Source organism: Ranitomeya imitator, chromosome 4 (assembly GCF_032444005.1).
Source record: "Ranitomeya imitator isolate aRanImi1 chromosome 4, aRanImi1.pri, whole genome shotgun sequence".
In the NCBI taxonomy this organism is placed as follows: domain Eukaryota; kingdom Metazoa; phylum Chordata; class Amphibia; order Anura; family Dendrobatidae; genus Ranitomeya; species Ranitomeya imitator.
The window spans coordinates 569,979,617-569,997,277 of NC_091285.1; the positions used below are offsets into that span (position 1 = coordinate 569,979,617).

General features: G+C 45.4%; 1 protein-coding gene across 2 annotated transcripts in view; it reads left to right on the plus strand.

Annotated features, from left to right (window-relative positions):
* Window positions 1–759: 759 nt before the first annotated feature.
* Window positions 760–17,661, plus strand: part of ASB7 (ankyrin repeat and SOCS box containing 7) — a 57,287-nt gene continuing 40,385 nt past the window's right edge. Inside the window, exons 1-3 of one of the 2 annotated variants that reach the window (XM_069766319.1) lie at window positions 760–1,214; window positions 6,125–6,169; window positions 13,350–13,447. The gene's annotated coding sequence lies outside the window, so the exon portion shown is untranslated. The remainder of the gene's footprint in view (window positions 1,215–6,124; window positions 6,170–13,349; window positions 13,448–17,661) is intronic. The other variant, XM_069766318.1, reaches the window with a different exon arrangement.

A 17,661-nucleotide genomic window follows, 5' to 3' on the forward strand; every position in this document is an offset into this window, starting at 1 on the left:
CCACCCGGTCAGTTTTTTTCTGCATTCTCAAATCCTTGGAAAAAACTTGTCATATGAATAATGAACGCCAAAGTGGATTTTCTATTGGAATCTAAAGTATGAAGTGGATTGTGATGTGCCATTCCTGACAGAAGGCCACATCACATTCATGGCGATCCATGTGCACACATTGAGTATTTGCAGTTGTTTTTTTTACCTCAGTATTTGTAGCCAAAACCAGGAGTGGAACAATGAGAGGAAAAGTATAACAGAAACATATGCACCACTTCTGTATATGTAACCCACTCCTGGTTTTGGCTTACACATACTGAGGTAAAATACTGAAGGTGTGCACATGGCCTAACACAGGAAACCGGAGGAGTCCACCCTGCACACAGCTCTGCTGCATCTTGTGAACAGCACACTTCTCCATGTAATGTTACATTCCCTGACCCACACTGCTGCAGTCTGTCTGACTTCCCGTTGGGAAAGTCAGTCCTGACTCTGAGTCCTAAACTATAAGGCACTGGGCAGAGTTTTCAAACGATGCACAAAGACTGACGGGAATTGTAGTCGTTGGACAAGTTCGCTATACAACGCATGCGTACAAGCTAACTGCCGCCTACAGCAGCTGGTCGTTGTTGCTTGGCAACCACTAGGGACTCTGAGGGGATCGGGGCGGGGATTTGGAGAGCTCCAGAGCCAATCGTCGAGTTATCCGGCCCGTGCCGCCGGATTTCCTTTTCTGTTAGCGCATGCGCAAATCTTAACTTTTGCAGCGTCCCGAGCTCTGTTTGCGGTGCTGTGTTCTGATTGGCTGTGCTGGAGGGGTTTTCTGTGCCTTCTTCCCGTTAACGCGGAGGGTTATGGGGCAGGCCCCGGGAAGTACGGAGCGGTGTGAGGCGCTGGGCAGTGGTGTGTCCCGGGGGTGAGTGTGTTTCCGTTCAGTACGCCCTTCCTGCACTCACCACTTCCCAGACAGGCCCTCACACCCAGTACCCGAGCCCTGCAACAATGGGCAGCCGTGTGCCCCGTACCCAGCACCAGGTGCCCGGGACCTGCCCTGCCTGGGCCTCTGCTGCCGTCTGCCTGTGCTGGGTGGCTGCAATGCTGCCGTGTCACTCCGGATAATGCATTGTACTGCTGCAGACAATAGCCAGAGCTGCCATACTGGGCTCCCACCATTACTGGCCCCAGTCCCTCCTGTAAGGGCCCCATATGCCAGTGTATGAGAGGTGTGTACTAATGTGAGCCCCTGTACCCCTCTCCGGCCTCATTGTTGTTCTGCCCCTACAGACACAGAAGTAATCCCCCAATGATGTCCTATGGTGCCAGTCTATCCGCAGCAGCCGTGGCGTGTATGTGTCCGGAGGCATTCTAGTTATGAACTGATGCCTGCCCATTAAAGAGTTAACACAAGCTGTCACAGGCCGCAGTGCTGTGTGCGGCCTTATTCACACATTGCAGATTTAATTGGTAGTGGAGAAGTCTAAAACCGCTAATATACAGGCTCCGCTCATAGATAATCACCAGACACTGCGTTACTTTGGGATTGGGTTGTGATTTGGCTGTGAAAATACAGGGGAAAAAACAAGTTGCACGAGATTCCGATTGTCACCTATTTTGGCAAAAAAATCCATTAGGTTTGGATTTTTGACAACATTTGTGTCCCTGCCGATCACTGATTTTGGCACCTGACTGATTCCAGTAATGAGGAATAACACGTTTATTCCAGTTAAATGGTAACATTGGTCTAGGGTTTGTTTTTTAAAGATGGAGTTGGTATGTTTGTACCAACTCCACCCAAATCTGGCCCTGGTGATAAGTGTGTATCATTTCTCACACATTCAGTATTTGGTGAGTTTTTTTACCTCAGTATTTGTAGCCAAAACCAGGAATGTTTGTTGCACTTTAGCTTAGAAATACTGAGGTAAAAAACTCACCCAATGCTCAACGTGTGCACGTGGCCTTAGAGTCCAGAAGAACATCCGGCACGGTTTTATTTCTGCAGTTCTGTTTTCAACATTCAGGTTTCATTTTTATGGGTCTTTTTATTTAGTGCCAATTTTTTTTGGTCTTTAGCAAGGGGGCTGTTTCTCAGGGTTTTTAGGGGGTCTTTAAGCTGATCTGCATTATTAACAATGCTCCATTTTCACAGACTATAAAAAAAAATGGCTCTAAATAAAAAAGGCCTTGATACCTGGACCCGTATGGCAGATTTAAAAAGGAAAAAAAAGAAAGCCGAATACTTAGGAAAGCAACTGGTGTAAAATAAAAGCACATACTGGCCACTTCAAAGTATTCAGCGGCGCAATGTTAGAGGGAATCCATCAGAACAATCCACTCCCCAAATGGTTTATATGATCTTGTTACTCTCTGAAAGATCATCTCATTCACACCTTTACTCATGCAATATGTTGCTCCCTGACTGGATAAAATGCTGTTATAATTCATACTTAAATAAGGCTTAAAGGGGTTTTCCCACTAAGTACATTTTAATCAATATATCTTAGAATAATGCAACTTCCATAGGGGAATGTGTTTCAAATAATGTTCCTGTGCTGAGATAATCTTATAAATGTGCCCCTGCTGTGTACTGTGTAACGGCCGTGTCTGACCGTACAGGGACATGGTCTGATCATATCACAGCTCCTGGGCAGGGGGGAAGCTAAAGAGTGTACAGACATTACAGTAGAAGATAACAGATGATTCTTTCTGTATGGCAAAACATTTCCCTGCTTGTTTTAAACATGTTTTACCTCACAGAAAGCAGCAGCTGCTGTGATTCCATGAAGTCCTGTCTGTATCTTCTCTTTTGCTTCCTCCCCGCCCAGGAGCTGTGGTATGATCAGACCACGTCCCTGTACGGTCAGACACGGCCATTACACAGTACACAGCAGGGGCACATTTATAAGATTATCTCAGCACCTGCTTACACAGGGACATGGTTTGATCATACCACAGCTCCTGTACGGTCAGGCACAGCCATTACACAGTACACAGCAGGGGCACATTTATAAGATTATCAGCACCTGCTTACACAGGGACATGGTTTGATCATACCACAGCTCCTGTACGGTCAGGCACAGCCATTACACAGTACACAGCAGGGGCACATTTATAAGATTATCTCAGCACCAGCTTACACAGGGACATGGTCTGATCATACCACAGCTCCTGTACGGTCAGACACAGCCATTACACAGTACACAGCAGGGGCACATTTATAAGATTATCTCAGCACCTGCTTACACAGGGACATGGTCTGATCATACCACAGCTCCTGTACGGGAAGGCACAGCCATTACACAGTACACAGCAGGGGCACATTTATAAGATTATCTCAGCACCTGCTTACACAGGGACATGGTCTGATCATACCACAGCTCCTGTACGGTCAGGCACAGCCATTACATAGTACACAGCAGGGGCACATTTATAAGATTATCTCAGCACCAGCTTACACAGGGACATGGTCTGATCATACCACAGCTCCTGTACGGGAAGGCACAGCCATTACACAGTACACAGCAGGGGCACATTTATAAGATTATCTCAGCACCTGCTTACACAGGGACATGGTCTGATCATACCACAGCTCCTGTACGGTCAGGCACAGCCATTACACAGTACACAGCAGGGGCACATGTATAAGATTATCTCAGCGCAGGAACATTACTTTTAACACATCCAATTGGTGAAGTTATTATTATTCAACAATCTATTGATTTAAAGTGTACTTTATTTCTACAACCTTTCAGGGAACATTAAAGGAACCCATGAGCGGTTTTATTACTACATAATATTCAGACAAATCACCAATATGGGGCTGCCCACGCCTTTATTGAAAAAGAAGGCCAGCCCCAGATTTGTGATCGGTACCCTTTGAGTGTCAAAGCGCTTCCCAGGCTGCTTCCTCCATGGACTTTTTCAGGTTGTTTAGCCCAGGGGTGTCAAACTGCATTCCTCGAGGGCCTCAGACCGTGCGTGTTTTCAAGATTTCCTTTGCATTACACAAGGTGCTGGAATCATTCTGTGCAGGTGATTAAATTATCACCTGTGCAATACAAGGAAATCCTGAAAACATGACCTGTTTGCAGCCCTCGAGGAATGCAGTTTGACACCTCTGGCTTAGCCCCACCTTCCTCTGCTTGACTGACAGCTCAGTGCTTTGACTACACCGCCAGTGCGCTATCGAGTAGAGAAAAGAGCCAGGGAGGCAGAGGCCTGGAAGCGCTTTAACACTCAAAGGGTACCCATCACAAATTTGAGGCTGGCCTTTTTTAATAAAGGCGTGGGCAGCCCCACATTGGTGATTTGTCTGAATATTATGTAGTAATAAAACCGCTCATGGGTTCCTTTAATGTCCCTTAAAAGGGCACCATCTTTCTAGCAATCTTTTGTCTCGAGCTTGTGCATGTGGGATCCTGGCATCTAACGTGACATCCCACATTCGTCCATTGCCGTTCTGTCAGTGAAAGAGCATAATCTCGTCTTCAGCACTGCCCGGTACTTTGCTAAGTCATTGCTAAACAGTAACATGATTATACCATTAAGTAATGGCTTAGTAATGCGTGCAGCCGAGTTATGCAAAAAGTGAGATTGCGCCTTTTCACTATGAGCGGCCGTGGATGGTTGTCGGATCTCACTTTGCATGCCAGGATCCCATATATCAGAAGTTTGGGCCTGACTTTTGCTTGAACGTTGATCCCTTTTGCGGGACACTGGAGATCCTCCTAAGCGCTTTTGATAATGGTTGATATTTAGGAAACTCACCCTCTTCTTAAATAAAAAGGTATTCCTCAGATTGGTGACAGGGGCTCTTTAAGCCTAATTTGCATATGAATTAAAACAGCGATTTTTCAGTCAGGGGCAACACATTGTAAAAGTAAAGTTGTGGATGAATTTATCTTTCAGAATGCAGCGTGCCCATATAAACAGCTGGAGGGATCGTTCTGCCAGATTCGTTTCAACTATTCCCCCTTTTTATATAGAGACATCATTTTCATCATTGTTCAGAAGATGAGTTCCTGACCAAATTTTTGTGTAGGTCATGGCATTCTGTGCAGGGTAGGAAGCCGATCTGGACATTGGCCGTCACAGCACAATGTCTGGTTCTGTATCTGATTAATGCTGCCCCCAAGACACAGTCCTTTTATAGCTACAGTACATTCTGGGAACAAGAATACATTACACAAAGAAGAAAAGAAAACCTGCAGCCTTTTCAGGGTTTTTGTCTTACTTGATGGGATATAATACCATTTTTGGGAAATAAAAATATAAAAAGTTCTGAAAATAAATATGGGCTTTAATTGCAGATGTCTTTCTGCCTGCCTAGTACCCTAGTGGGTAGTAAAGAAATTGATTTTGCACAAGGGTGGACAAAGTACTGTTCTAAGTAGTACACGCAATTTTTTTTTTACTAAACTTTTGAATATATTATTGGAAAAAGACCCAAAATGAAGACCCAGGAGGAAGATTTTTTGTACATTGGCGACCTTCTGGGATTTGTTGAGGCTGGACTACTAAGTCCGTCAGCCTGTTCCTGTTTGGGGTCTCCCTTGAAGGGAACTTAGCAGGATTTAACCCCCCCCCCATGTATTAGGAGCCCTTTATTGGTCTATTACCGATTTTAAAGAACTCTGTATTATCACTAAGTGTTGCTGAAGTTTGATTGAAGAGCATGTTAATCATTCCAATATCGGCTGGTATCACGCGCACATATTGGGATGTCAATCACGCCGCTGTGGCTCAGCTTCCTGCAACACTTGGAGTAGTACTGGTATCACGTCCCAGCATTAAGCATCATTTGGAGATATACTGCAGCAATGCTCAGTGATCATGAAAAGTAGTATTAGGGGGCTGATAATGCACTCCCAATACCTTCTGGGGGTAAATCCTGCTGTCAGGTTTGTTTTAAAACGGAGTATCGTTGTTACAGGATCCTTATTGGATATGACTTATCATATATAACTGTGAACACAAATGGACACATTTCCATGCACATATATATTTATTTATATTATATAGTTTTCTCCTTAAGCAATGTACCGTATATACATTTGGAAATGGCGATGTTTGATATGCATATTGAACTCCTTTATCTTCTCTCATTCTTTTCTCTATTTTCACCATTATATTTTAGGTCTGCTGTTAGTGACTTTGTAGAGATAAAAGGACAGGACCAGAGGTAAGACTACTTTTAAATGGAAATTTCTTTTCATACTTTGTTTATTAAAAATGTTTTCAACTGTCAATCTTCAATATCATGCTTCTTTCAACATCCCTGGCAAACAGCTGACTTAGGCTACTTTCACACTGGCGTTTTTTGCCAGACGTCGCAATGCGTCGTTTATGGCAAAAAACGCATCCTGCAAAGTTGTTTGCAGGATGTGTTTTTGCCCCATAGATTAACATTAGCGACGCCGTGCGACGGTTGCGCCGTGTTGTGGCGGACCGCCGGGAGCAAAAAACGTTAAATGTAACGTTTTTTGCTCCTGACGGACCGCTTTTTCCGACCGCGCATGCGCGGCCGGAACTCCGCCCCCACCTCCCCGCACCTCACAATGGGGCAGCGGATGCGCCGGAGAATGCATCCGCTGCACCCGTTGTGCGGCGCTAACAACGCTAGCGTCAGAATCATTGCGTCGGGCCGAATTCCGACGCTAGTGTGAAAGTAGCCTTAGCCAAATGCAACCATAGTCAGCGAGGCATTTTTATATAGGGCAAATGTAGTATAACATGGCGGTTACTTAGATGAATAACCTTTATGTAATATAAAAACAGTTGTAGTCCACCAGAACATGAGCTGTTCTTTTATAGTCTCTACTATAAGGCCGGTTTCACACGTCAGTGGCTCCGGTACGTGAGGTGACTGTTTCCTCACGTACCGGAGCCACTGACACACGTACACACATTAAAATCAATGCATCTGTGCAGATGTCATTGATTTTTTTGCGGACTGTGTCTCCGTGTGCCAAACACGGAGACATGTCAGTGTTCGTGAGAGCACACGGATTACACGGACCCATTAAAGTCAATGGGTCCGTGTAAAACACGTACCGCACACGGACGTTGTCCGTGTGCAGTCCTTGTGCCGTGCAGGAGACAGCGCTACATTAAGCGCTGTCCCCCCCCACTGGTGCTGAATCCGCCATTCATATCTTCCCTGCAGCATTGTTTGCTGTAGAGAAGATATGAATAATAGTGTGTAAAATCCAGATCCAGGTCCCCACCCCCTGTACGCCCCCCCCATAGGGGTGGAGCAGCATATTCATTACTGTAAATGAGCGGCCCCACGTGACCGCTCATACAGTACAAGGTGCGGCCAGGACAGGATGCTGCGAGGGAGCCGGGAGCTGGATGAGTATTTTAATCACAGCGGGGGGGGGGGTGGGGGGGTGGTTCAGAACAGGGGGTGGGGACCTGGATCTGGATTTTACACACAATTATTCATATCTTCTCTACAGCAAACGCTGCTGCAGGGAAGATATGAACGGGGCTTCAGCACGATGCAGGGGACAGCGCTAAACTTTAGCGCTGTCTCCGGCACGGTGCGTGTGGTACCCAGTGGGCACACGTGTGCCACACTGATGTGCCACAGAAACGCATTCCGGTACCGGAATTATCTGGACGTGTGAGACTGCCCTAAGGCAGAGGGGGCATACAGTCCTGGGTTGTCTTCATGAAACAAAACCTTTAAAGAAAAACAGGCTAATTGGCACAACTTCATTTACCTCCCTCCATTTGTTTTGAAGAAAATAAACCCAATGTGATTATTTAATCCTCCCGCCTCCACCATCCTCTCCTGGGCAGGGCTAGTGCCACGAATGAATGTACAATTCAGCATTGTCGCTAAATAAGTGTGATTGCTAAATATCTGGTAATTGGCAGGCATTTGTGTTTGCCACTAGGGGGCAGAATCCTCTTTCTAAATTTTAGCCCACTGCACAGCTAGGAAATAATTCATTGGGCTTCTGAAAATAGAATTATTTCTTACCGTTAATTCGGTTTCTAGGAACCTTCCACGACGGCATATGGAGGTTGCCTCTTTGCCCTAATGGGGAACAGGAAATGGAGAGGTTAAAAGGCCCTCCCACCTCCCTCTCACCAGTGACTTATAACTGAAAACCATAGCACCGGTTTACCTTAAATCCCAGATTTTAATCCAGGAGTATATAGGGAGGGAACTAGCGCCGTCGTGGAAGGTTCCTAGAAACCGAATTAACGGTAAGAAATAATTCTATTTTCTCTAGTAACCTTCCACGACGGCATATGGAGGAATACCAACTAATATTGGCGCTAGGGAGGGACAACAGCCTGGAGAACTTTCCGGCCGAAGACTAAATCCTTGTTGGACATTACGTCTAGTCTGTAATGTCTGGTGAAAGTATGCAACGAAGACCACGTGGCTGCCCTGCAGATTTGCTCTGTTGATGCACCTGCTCTTTCTGCCCAAGAGACTGAGGTTGATCTAGTCGAATGAGCCTTGATTCCTACTGGAGGAGTTTTATCTTGAGCGAGATATGTTTCTGCTATTGCTTTCTTTATCCAGTTGGCAATAGTGCTTTTTGCTACTTTCTTTCCTTTATTTTGTCCTGATGGATGGACAAACAGATTCTGATCAATTCTGTACGAGCTGGTCTGCTCTAGGTAAAATAATACAATGCGTCTGACATCCAGAGTATGAAATTTCTCTTCTTTTGGATTTGTTGGATTCTGGCAAAAAGAAGGTAAAATGATTTCCTGAGAGCGGTGGAAATCTGATACGACCTTTGGAAGAAAAGAGGGGTCAAGGCGCAGTATTATAGAGTCATCACGGATAGACAAATATGGTTCTCTCATTGAGAGAGCCTGTAATTCTCCTACCCTCCTTGCTGAGGTAATGGCCACTAGAAAAATTGTTTTATAAATCAGATTTTTCTGCGAGCAGGAGGATAATGGTTCAAAGGGTGCACCTGTAAGTCCTTGTAATACCAGGTTCAGGTCCCATAAAGGTACTGTTATTTGTTTTTTAGGATTCATCCTAGAGGCTGATGTCATGAACCTCTTAATCCAGCGATGATTTGCCAGATCCTGGTCAAATATTGAACTGAGTGCGGAAACTTGTACTTTTAGGGTACTCGGCCTGAGGCCTATTTCTAGGCCTTTTTGTAAAAAATCTAGAATTTGCGACAGATTTGGATTAAGAGGATCTGGTACTTCGGGAAGACAAAAGGATGAAAATTTCTTCCAGATTTTATTATATATAGCAATGGTCACCGGTTTCCTTGATTTTTGAAGTGTGGAAACCACTGCTTCTGATAGTCCTTTGGCTCTCAACACCTGGGCTTCAGTAGCCATGCCGCCAGATTCCATTTGTGGACGTCTAGGAGATGTATTGGTCCTTGAGAGAGAAGATTTTCTTCCATCGGAAACTGGAATGGCCCATCCACTTGTAATTCCACAATCAGGTTGTACCAACTCCTCTTTGGCCACAAAGGAGCTACCAATATAGTTGGTGTACGTTCTTCCCGAATCTTCTGCAAGACCTTTGCTAATAACGGAATTGGTGGAAACGCATATGCCAGTCGAAAATTCCATTCCTGGGCCAATGCATCCACTCCTCTGGAGCCGTCTCTGGGGTTTAGGGAGAAGAATGCTTCGACTTTCGCATTTTGCCGAGATGCAAAAAGGTCGATTTCTGGAAGACCCCATTTGTCCACCAGCATTTCGAAACTTTGGTTGCTCAAACCCCATTCCCCAGGGTGAATGTCCTGACGGCTTAGATAATCCGCCTGAGTGTTGGATGAGCCTTTCAGGTGAACTGCTGTCAGGGATAACAGATGTCTTTCTGCCCAGGAACATATTCTGGCAGATAGTTTCTTCAGGTTGTTGTTTTTTGAACTGCCCTGATGTCTGATGTGAGCCACCGTGGTCACATTGTCCGAATATATTCGGACATGATGTCCCTTGATAAGATGACCCCCCATCAGGAGGGCTTCCTCTACAGCTTTTAGCTCTCTGTAGTTGGATGATTTTCTGCTCGTCGATTGATCCCAGAGCCCTTGGAGAGGTGTGTGATTTATCATGGCCCCCCAGCCTCTTTTGCTGGCATCTGTTGTGACCGTAATCAGAGGAATCTGAGACCAACTGACTCCTTTTTGTAAATTTTTCGGAGTCATCCACCATGCCAGAGAGGCCTTGACACAGCCCGGTGTGTATAGTCTCCTGTTCAAAGAACTGGGCTGACCATTCCAATTCTGTAGGATATGTGCCTGAAGAATCCTGGAATGGGCTTGGGCCCAGGGTACCGATTGGATGCAAGCTGTCATCGATCCTAGTAGAGACATGCCTTCTCTGATTGTAGGAGATCTGGTGTCTCTGAACATCTTGACTTTTGAAAGTAGAGTTAGACGATGTTCCAAAGGGAGGAAGGACATTTGTCTTGCAGAGTCCAGAAGAACTCCCAGGAATTTTCTGCATTTGGAGGGTCGTAGGTGAGATTTCTCTACATTCGGCACCCATCCCAGAGATGTCAGAATATCGAGGGTCTTTGATACATGAGACTCCAGAGATTGTTTGGTGGGAGCCACTAATAAAAGGTCGTCTAGGTATGGCACTATACAGACGCCTTGCCTCCGGATGAAGGAGACTACTTCCCCCATTACTTTGGAAAAAACTCTTGGAGCAGAGGAGATCCCAAATGGAAGGACGTTGAACTGATAGTGTTCTATCATATGTCCCTTCTGCACTGCAAACTTGAGATATTGGCGATGCCTCTGATGAATGGGGATGTGAAAGTAAGCATCTTTCAAATCGATAGTGGCCATGTAGGAGTGCGGGCTTATCAAGGGAATCGCATTTTTCACTGATTCCATCTTGAATTTCCGGTATTTGACATGCCGGTTGAGGCCCTTCAGATTTATAATAATACGGGACTCGCCCGATGGTTTGGGAACCAGAAATAGACGAGAGTAGTGTCCCCGATCCTTCTCTGATTCCGGAACCTGTGATATCACATTTGACATCTTCAGGGTCCTGAGACCCGACTCTAGAGTGGACTTGTCTTTCATAGAGGGAAGGGAGGTGATTTTTAGACCCCGTGGGGGAGAGGAGATGAGTTCTATTAGAAGACCCTCTTCGATGACCTTGAGGACCCAGGAGCAATTGGTAATTTTTTGCCACTGGGGAATAAAATCTGAGAGTCTCCCCCCCACCGGGTCGAAGTCACCGCTTCTCTTGTTGAGACTGCTGCTGCTGTTGCTGAGGGATAAGGATGTTTCTCCCGCCTCCCTTCGGGTAACTCCACCTCCCAGACTTGCCTTTCCCTCTCTGAGAGGTTTGGCCCTGAAAGGGACGAAAAAACTTCTTTTTGGGAGTTTTTTGCTCTGGGAGGGCTTTCTTTTTATCGGTTGCCTTCTCCAAGATGTCATCCAGGGAAGGTCCGAAGACATAATTACCTTTAAATGGTATGGCGCATAATTTAGCCTTGGAGGTGATGTCACCAGACCACATTTTTAACCAAAGCGCCCTTCTAGCCGAATTGGTCTGTACTAATGACCTGGCAGCAATTCTGATGGTTTCCATAGAAGAGTCTGCTAGGAAACCCGTGGCTCTAAGAAGACTGGGTAGTGATTCCAATAATTCAGCCCTAGATGTACCTTGGGATATATGAGATTCTAGTTCACCTAACCAACGAAAAAGTGCTCTAGCCACGCAGGTTGAAGCAATGTTGGCTTTGAGGGCTACCGAGGAGGTTTCCCACGATTTTTTTAACAGACTTTCAATTTTTCTGTCCATCGGGTCTTTCAATTGAGACGAGTCTTCAAATGGAAGAGCCGTTCTTTTAGCCACTCTTGCCACCTGTGAATCAACTTTCGGAACATCCCATTTAGTCAGATCTCCTTCTAGGGGGAATCTATGCTTCATCTCAGATGGAGTACTGAGACGTTTTTCAGGAAGTTCCCACTCCTGATCGATCATATCAGATATATTTGAGTGGATCGGGAACCCCACCCGTTTACCCTTGGATATACCGCCAAACATCTGGTCCTGTATGGACTGTGGTTCTGGCTCTTCCTCCAGCCCCATAGTACTGCGTACAGCAGCTACTAAATCCTCAACCCATTCTGAAGAGAAAAGGTATTTCCGAACTTCAGAGGTTATAGGGGACGTAGGTTCCTCCCGTCTACCCGAGGATGAGGCATAGGAGAGGTCTGATTCGGATTCAGAATCCTCCTCCTGGATTTTCCTTTTTTTAGCTGGGGAGGGTGGCTGTGGGGGTGGGGGGGTAAAGGCCGCTAGGGAGGATTGCACCTCTTGTTTGACCAAGGAGCGTATTTCTTCTAATAAAGAAGGTTGCTCTGCCCTGACAATCTTGTCAGTACAGGTCTTGCAGAGTTTTTTCTCCCAAGTTGGTGGCAGCTTAACGTTACAGATGGCACACTTCTTTTTTGTAGTAGTTTTGGGGGTAGACTTTTCTCCCTGCAATGAGAGGGGAGAGGGAGTCATGCTAATAGTAATATCCCAAAAATACCATCTAAGGACCCCTTGTCCCTGCAACACTTACTGTGGCAGGGGCAGCGCTGGGCTCTGCAGGTGCAGGGCAGGTACTGCTCTCCATGATAGGATAGTCTTACCTGCGACGTCTTCTGGCAGGTTTTATGCTCTAAGGCATGTCCCAGCCCTCAGCGATTGGAATTCCTCCTCCCCTCCATGGCCCAGGGTGGAGGACGCCGTCCTGCACGAGATGCCGCCGGCGGAAGTGTCTCTAGGCGCCCAGAGAAGACCGGAAGTGACGCACGCGCTCACTTCCGGGTTGCCAGCGGCATGCTGGAGGAGAGGACACCGGAGAGCTCCAGGAGGACTCCGGATAGGAACACTAGCCTGCTTTGCCCTCACGGGGGCGCGGGAAGGCTAGGACCAGGTCCCGAGGACACCGCAGCGCGGCGCGACGGGAGCAGCATAATCGGGAAGGGGAGGTAAGAAAAACGACCCCATGCTGCCCGGTTATAGATTTTTAGGCAGAGCCTGCATAGCAGTAGTTACCGGCCACCACTGCATATGAAGTAAACCTCTCCTGTCCCATGGGGAACAGGAAAGACACTGGTGAGAGGGAGGTGGGAGGGCCTTTTAACCTCTCCATTTCCTGTTCCCCATTAGGGCAAAGAGGCAACCTCCATATGCCGTCGTGGAAGGTTACTAGAGAAAAGTTATTATGGGGTTAGCTGGCCCACTAATCATCTGATTGCTGCAGGCCTTGTTTGAGAAGATACTGTTGATGAACTGCTGCTATCAATAAATATACTTGGCATAAAAGTATTAGTTTTGCTGCATTATCCCTACAACAGTCGCCATTTTTTGTCTTTCTTTTTTCTATATTACATTAGGTGAGAACATTCACTCTGGGGACATGAAGTGGTTCAGTACCTCAGGTCAAGAGAGACATCGCCACTGTTCGAAAAGGAAATAGTCGCAGCACTGAGAGGTATTTCCATTCCCAGTAATGGCCACTATCATGGCCTGTCAGGTGGCATGGTTACCCCCTTAAATATTAATTTTGTGTGGCAGCTAAAGGCTACTTTCACACTAGCGTCGGAATCTCCCCGTTGCAATGCGTCAGGCAGAGATTCCGACGCTAGCGTTTAACGCACTGCACAACGGAGGCAGCGGATGCATTTCTCCGGCGCATCCGCTGGACCATTGTGAGGTGCGGGGAGGTGGGGGCGGAGTTCCGGCCGCGCATGCGCGGTCGGAAAAAGCGGTCTGTCAGGGGCAAAAAACGTTACATGTAGCGTTTTTTGCTCCCGACGGTCCGCCAAAGCATGACGCATCCGTCGCACGACGGATGCGACGTGTGGCAATCCGTCGCAATGCGTCGTCAATACAAGCCTATGGGGAAAAAACGCATCCTGCAAGCACTTTTGCAGGATGCTTTTTTTCTGCAAAACGACGCATTGTGACGGATTGCAGTTAACGCTAGTGTGAAAGTAGCCTTAGAGACATTATTGTGTATTGCTGAAGGGCAGTGGGTGTACAGAGGATTGTGCAGCCACAGGTTTTGTGCTCAGGAGCCAATTAGAGGAGGGAGAAATGTGTTTTTTACATTTTCTTATTTATTTTTTTTTTACTTTAAAACTTTTAAATTTTCTAAACACAAATACAAGTGTCATTGCCATCACAATGGGTTTTTACGTTTTCTGTCTTGATCTATGTATCCACAAGATGGAGAACACCAGGGCATCTCTTGGTCTTGGTGATTATTTAAAGAGGTTGTCTACTACTTTTGTCTGATCGGCCGGGGTCTGGAACTCAGCAGCCTCGCCGATCAGCCATTACTGATGTCGGCAGCGGCGGCCGGAAGTTCTTACTTGCAGAGCTTGACCGTCTACTTGTAGTAGCCGCCGCGGGGTACTATTCAATTAAATAGGATGCGGATGTGCAGTAGACAGCCCCGGCCACTACAAGTAGATGGCCATGCACTGCAAGTAAGTACGTCCGGCTGCCGGCACCGATACCAGCTGATCGTTGGGGTTGCTGACTGCCAGGCCCCGGCCAATCAGATATTGATGCCCTATCCTAAGACTAGGGTATCAATGTAAAAGTAGTGGACAACTTCTTTAATTTTCAGCAAAATTGTGAAATGTCCAAGCCTCTAAGGCAAGTTGCGCACATCCATCTCCATCTTTCACATTCAGTGTACGGACCAGGATAAACAGACTGACTGCAAGTTTGTTGACCCGTACTCAACAGCCTCGTAAATAGGTATGAGACGGTCGTGTTTGTTTCAGGAGACTGGCGGTCCAAAATTTAGCCACTTTCAAACATTTTTCACGTTCTAAGTCTAGCTAGCTAGACCCCAAACAGCCCCGATTCATCACTCACATCAGCATATCTGTTTTCACATGAAACTGGAACAGGTATTATGGTTTCTCTTGCAGGTAAAATATGCGGTGTATTAATAAATTATTTCCCTATATGATTTTGTCCGACCTTTAGGTGAACGAGACAAAGCACAAAAAAGTAAAAAATAAAACAAATTAGTCAAATATATTAAAAGGAACCTGTCAGCAGGATTGTGCACAGTAACCTACAGACAGTGTCAGGTCGGTGCCGTTATACTGATTACAATGATACCTGGGTTGATGAAAACCGTCTTGTGGTTGTTGTTTATTCTTTATTTGTAGTTTTCAGTTAATGATATGCCCATGCTCCGGGGCGGCCTGTGGGGGTCTTCATGTGGTGCCCTGCTTACATATTAATCTGTATGGCTTATGACAGGTCACTGACCTGCCCCCTATTTTACATACTGTATTATATTTTATTGTTTGGGGGAAAAAATTACATTCATCATGCAGGTGCCGGTTGCGACGCCTGCGCTGCAGTATGATCGGATCTATAATATCCACATATTCATTTTATTTAGTGATATAAATTTCTTAAGAAAATTTATTTTTTCTCAAAAAGTACTATAATTCAGAACGCGACTGATCCTACTGAGCAGGCGCCACTGCCGACACCATTTTGCTATAGGAAAAAAAAATTGTCTCCACCAAGTTGGAGGTGGTGCCTGCGTAGTTGCATCTATCGCGTTCTGCATTATTGTACCGCGCTGGCAAGGCCAGCGCCATTTTGAGGAAGACGTATTTTTTTTTCTCAAATTTATATCACTAAATAAAATGAATATATGGATATTATAGATGTGATCTTGCTACAGCGCAGTTCCTGCATGATGAATGTAATTTTTTTTTCTCCCCGAAACAATAAGGTATGCAGTATGTAAAATAGGGGGCACAATCCTGCTGACAGCATCCCTTTAAAAAAATAATTAAAAAACTGAAAAGCTGAATTTTGGCCCACCAACAGCCGTAGCCAAATGTGATTCTGCTAACCAGCTCATATTTTATATGTCAAAATACACGTTAGAAACGAAGTGCTAAAATAGAATATCCTTTAACCCCTTCATGACCCAGCCTATTTTGACCTTAAAGACCTGGCCGTTTTTTGCAATTCTGACCAGTGTCCCTTTATGAGGTAATAACTCAGGAACGCTTCAACGGATCCTAGTGGTTCTGAGATTGTTTTTTCGTGACATATTGGGCTTCATGTTAGTGGTAAATTTAGGTCAATAAATTCTGTGTTTATTTGTGATAAAAACGGAAATTTGGCGAAAATTTTGAAAATTTCGCAATTTTCACATTTTGAATTTTTATTCTGTTAAACCAGAGCGTTTTGTGACACAAAATAGTTAATAAATAACATTTCCCACATGTATACTTTACATCAGCACAATTTTGGAAACAAAATTTTTTTTTGCTAGGAAGTTATAAGGGTTAAAATTTGACCAGCGATTTCTCATTTTTACAACGAAATTTACAAAACCATTTTTTTGAGGGACCACCTCACATTTGAAGTCAGTTTGAGGGGTCTATATGGCTGAAAATACCCAAAAGTGACACCATTCTAAAAACTGCACCCCTCAAGGTGCACAAAACCACATTCAAGAAGTTTATTAACCCTTCAGGTGCTTCACAGCAGCAGAAGCAACATGGAAGGGAAAAATGAACATTTAACTTTTTAGTCACAAAAATGATTTTTCAGCAACAATTTTTTTATTTTCCCAATGGTAAAAGGAGAAACTGAACAACGAAAGTTGTTGTCCAATTTGTCCTGAGTACGCTGATACCGCATATGTGGGGGTAAACCACTGTTTGGGCGCACGGCAGGGCTTGGAAGGGAAGGAGCGCCATTTGACTTTTTGAATGAAAAATTGGCTGCACTCTTTAGCGGACACCATGTCACGTTTGGAGAGACCCTGTGTGCCTAAACATTGGAGCTCCCCCACAAGTGACCCCATTTTGGAAACTGGACCCCCCAAGGAACTTATCTAGATGCCTAGTGAGCACTTTAAACCCTCAGGTGCTTCACAAATTGATCCGTAAAAGTGAAAAAGTACTTTTTTTTCACAAAAAATTTCTTTTCGCCTCAATTTTTTCATTTTCACATGGGCAATAGGATAAAATGGATCCTAAAATTTGTTGAGCAATTTCTCCCGAGTACGCCGATACCTCATATGTGGGGGTAAACCACTGTTTGGGCACACGGCAGGGCTCGGAAGGGAAGGCGCGCCTTTTGACTTTTTGAATGGAAAATTAGCTCCAATTGTTAGCGGACACCATGTCGCCTTTGGAGAGCCCCTGTGTGCCTAAACATTGGAGCTCCCCCACAAGTGACCCCATTTTGGAAACTAGACCCCCCAAGGAACTTATCTAGATGCATACTGAGCACTTTAAACCCCCAGGTGCTTCACAGAAGTTTATAATGCAGAGCCATGAAAATCAAAAATAATTTTTCTTTTCTCAAAAATGATTTTTTAGCCTGGAATTTCCTATTTTGCCAATGGTAATAGGAGAAATTGGACCACAAATGTTGTTGTCCAGTTTGTCCTGAGTACGCAGATACCCCATATGTGGGGGTAAACCACTGTTTGGGCGCACGGCAGGGCTCAGAAGGGATGGCACGCCATTTGGCTTTTTTAAATGGAAAATTAGCTCCAATCATTAGCGGACACCATGTCGCGTTTGGAGAGCCCCTGTGTGCCTAAACATTAGAGATCCCCCACAAATGACCCCATTTTGGAAACTAGACCCCCAAAGGAACTAATCTAGATGTGTGGTGAGCACTTTGAACCCTCAAGTGCTT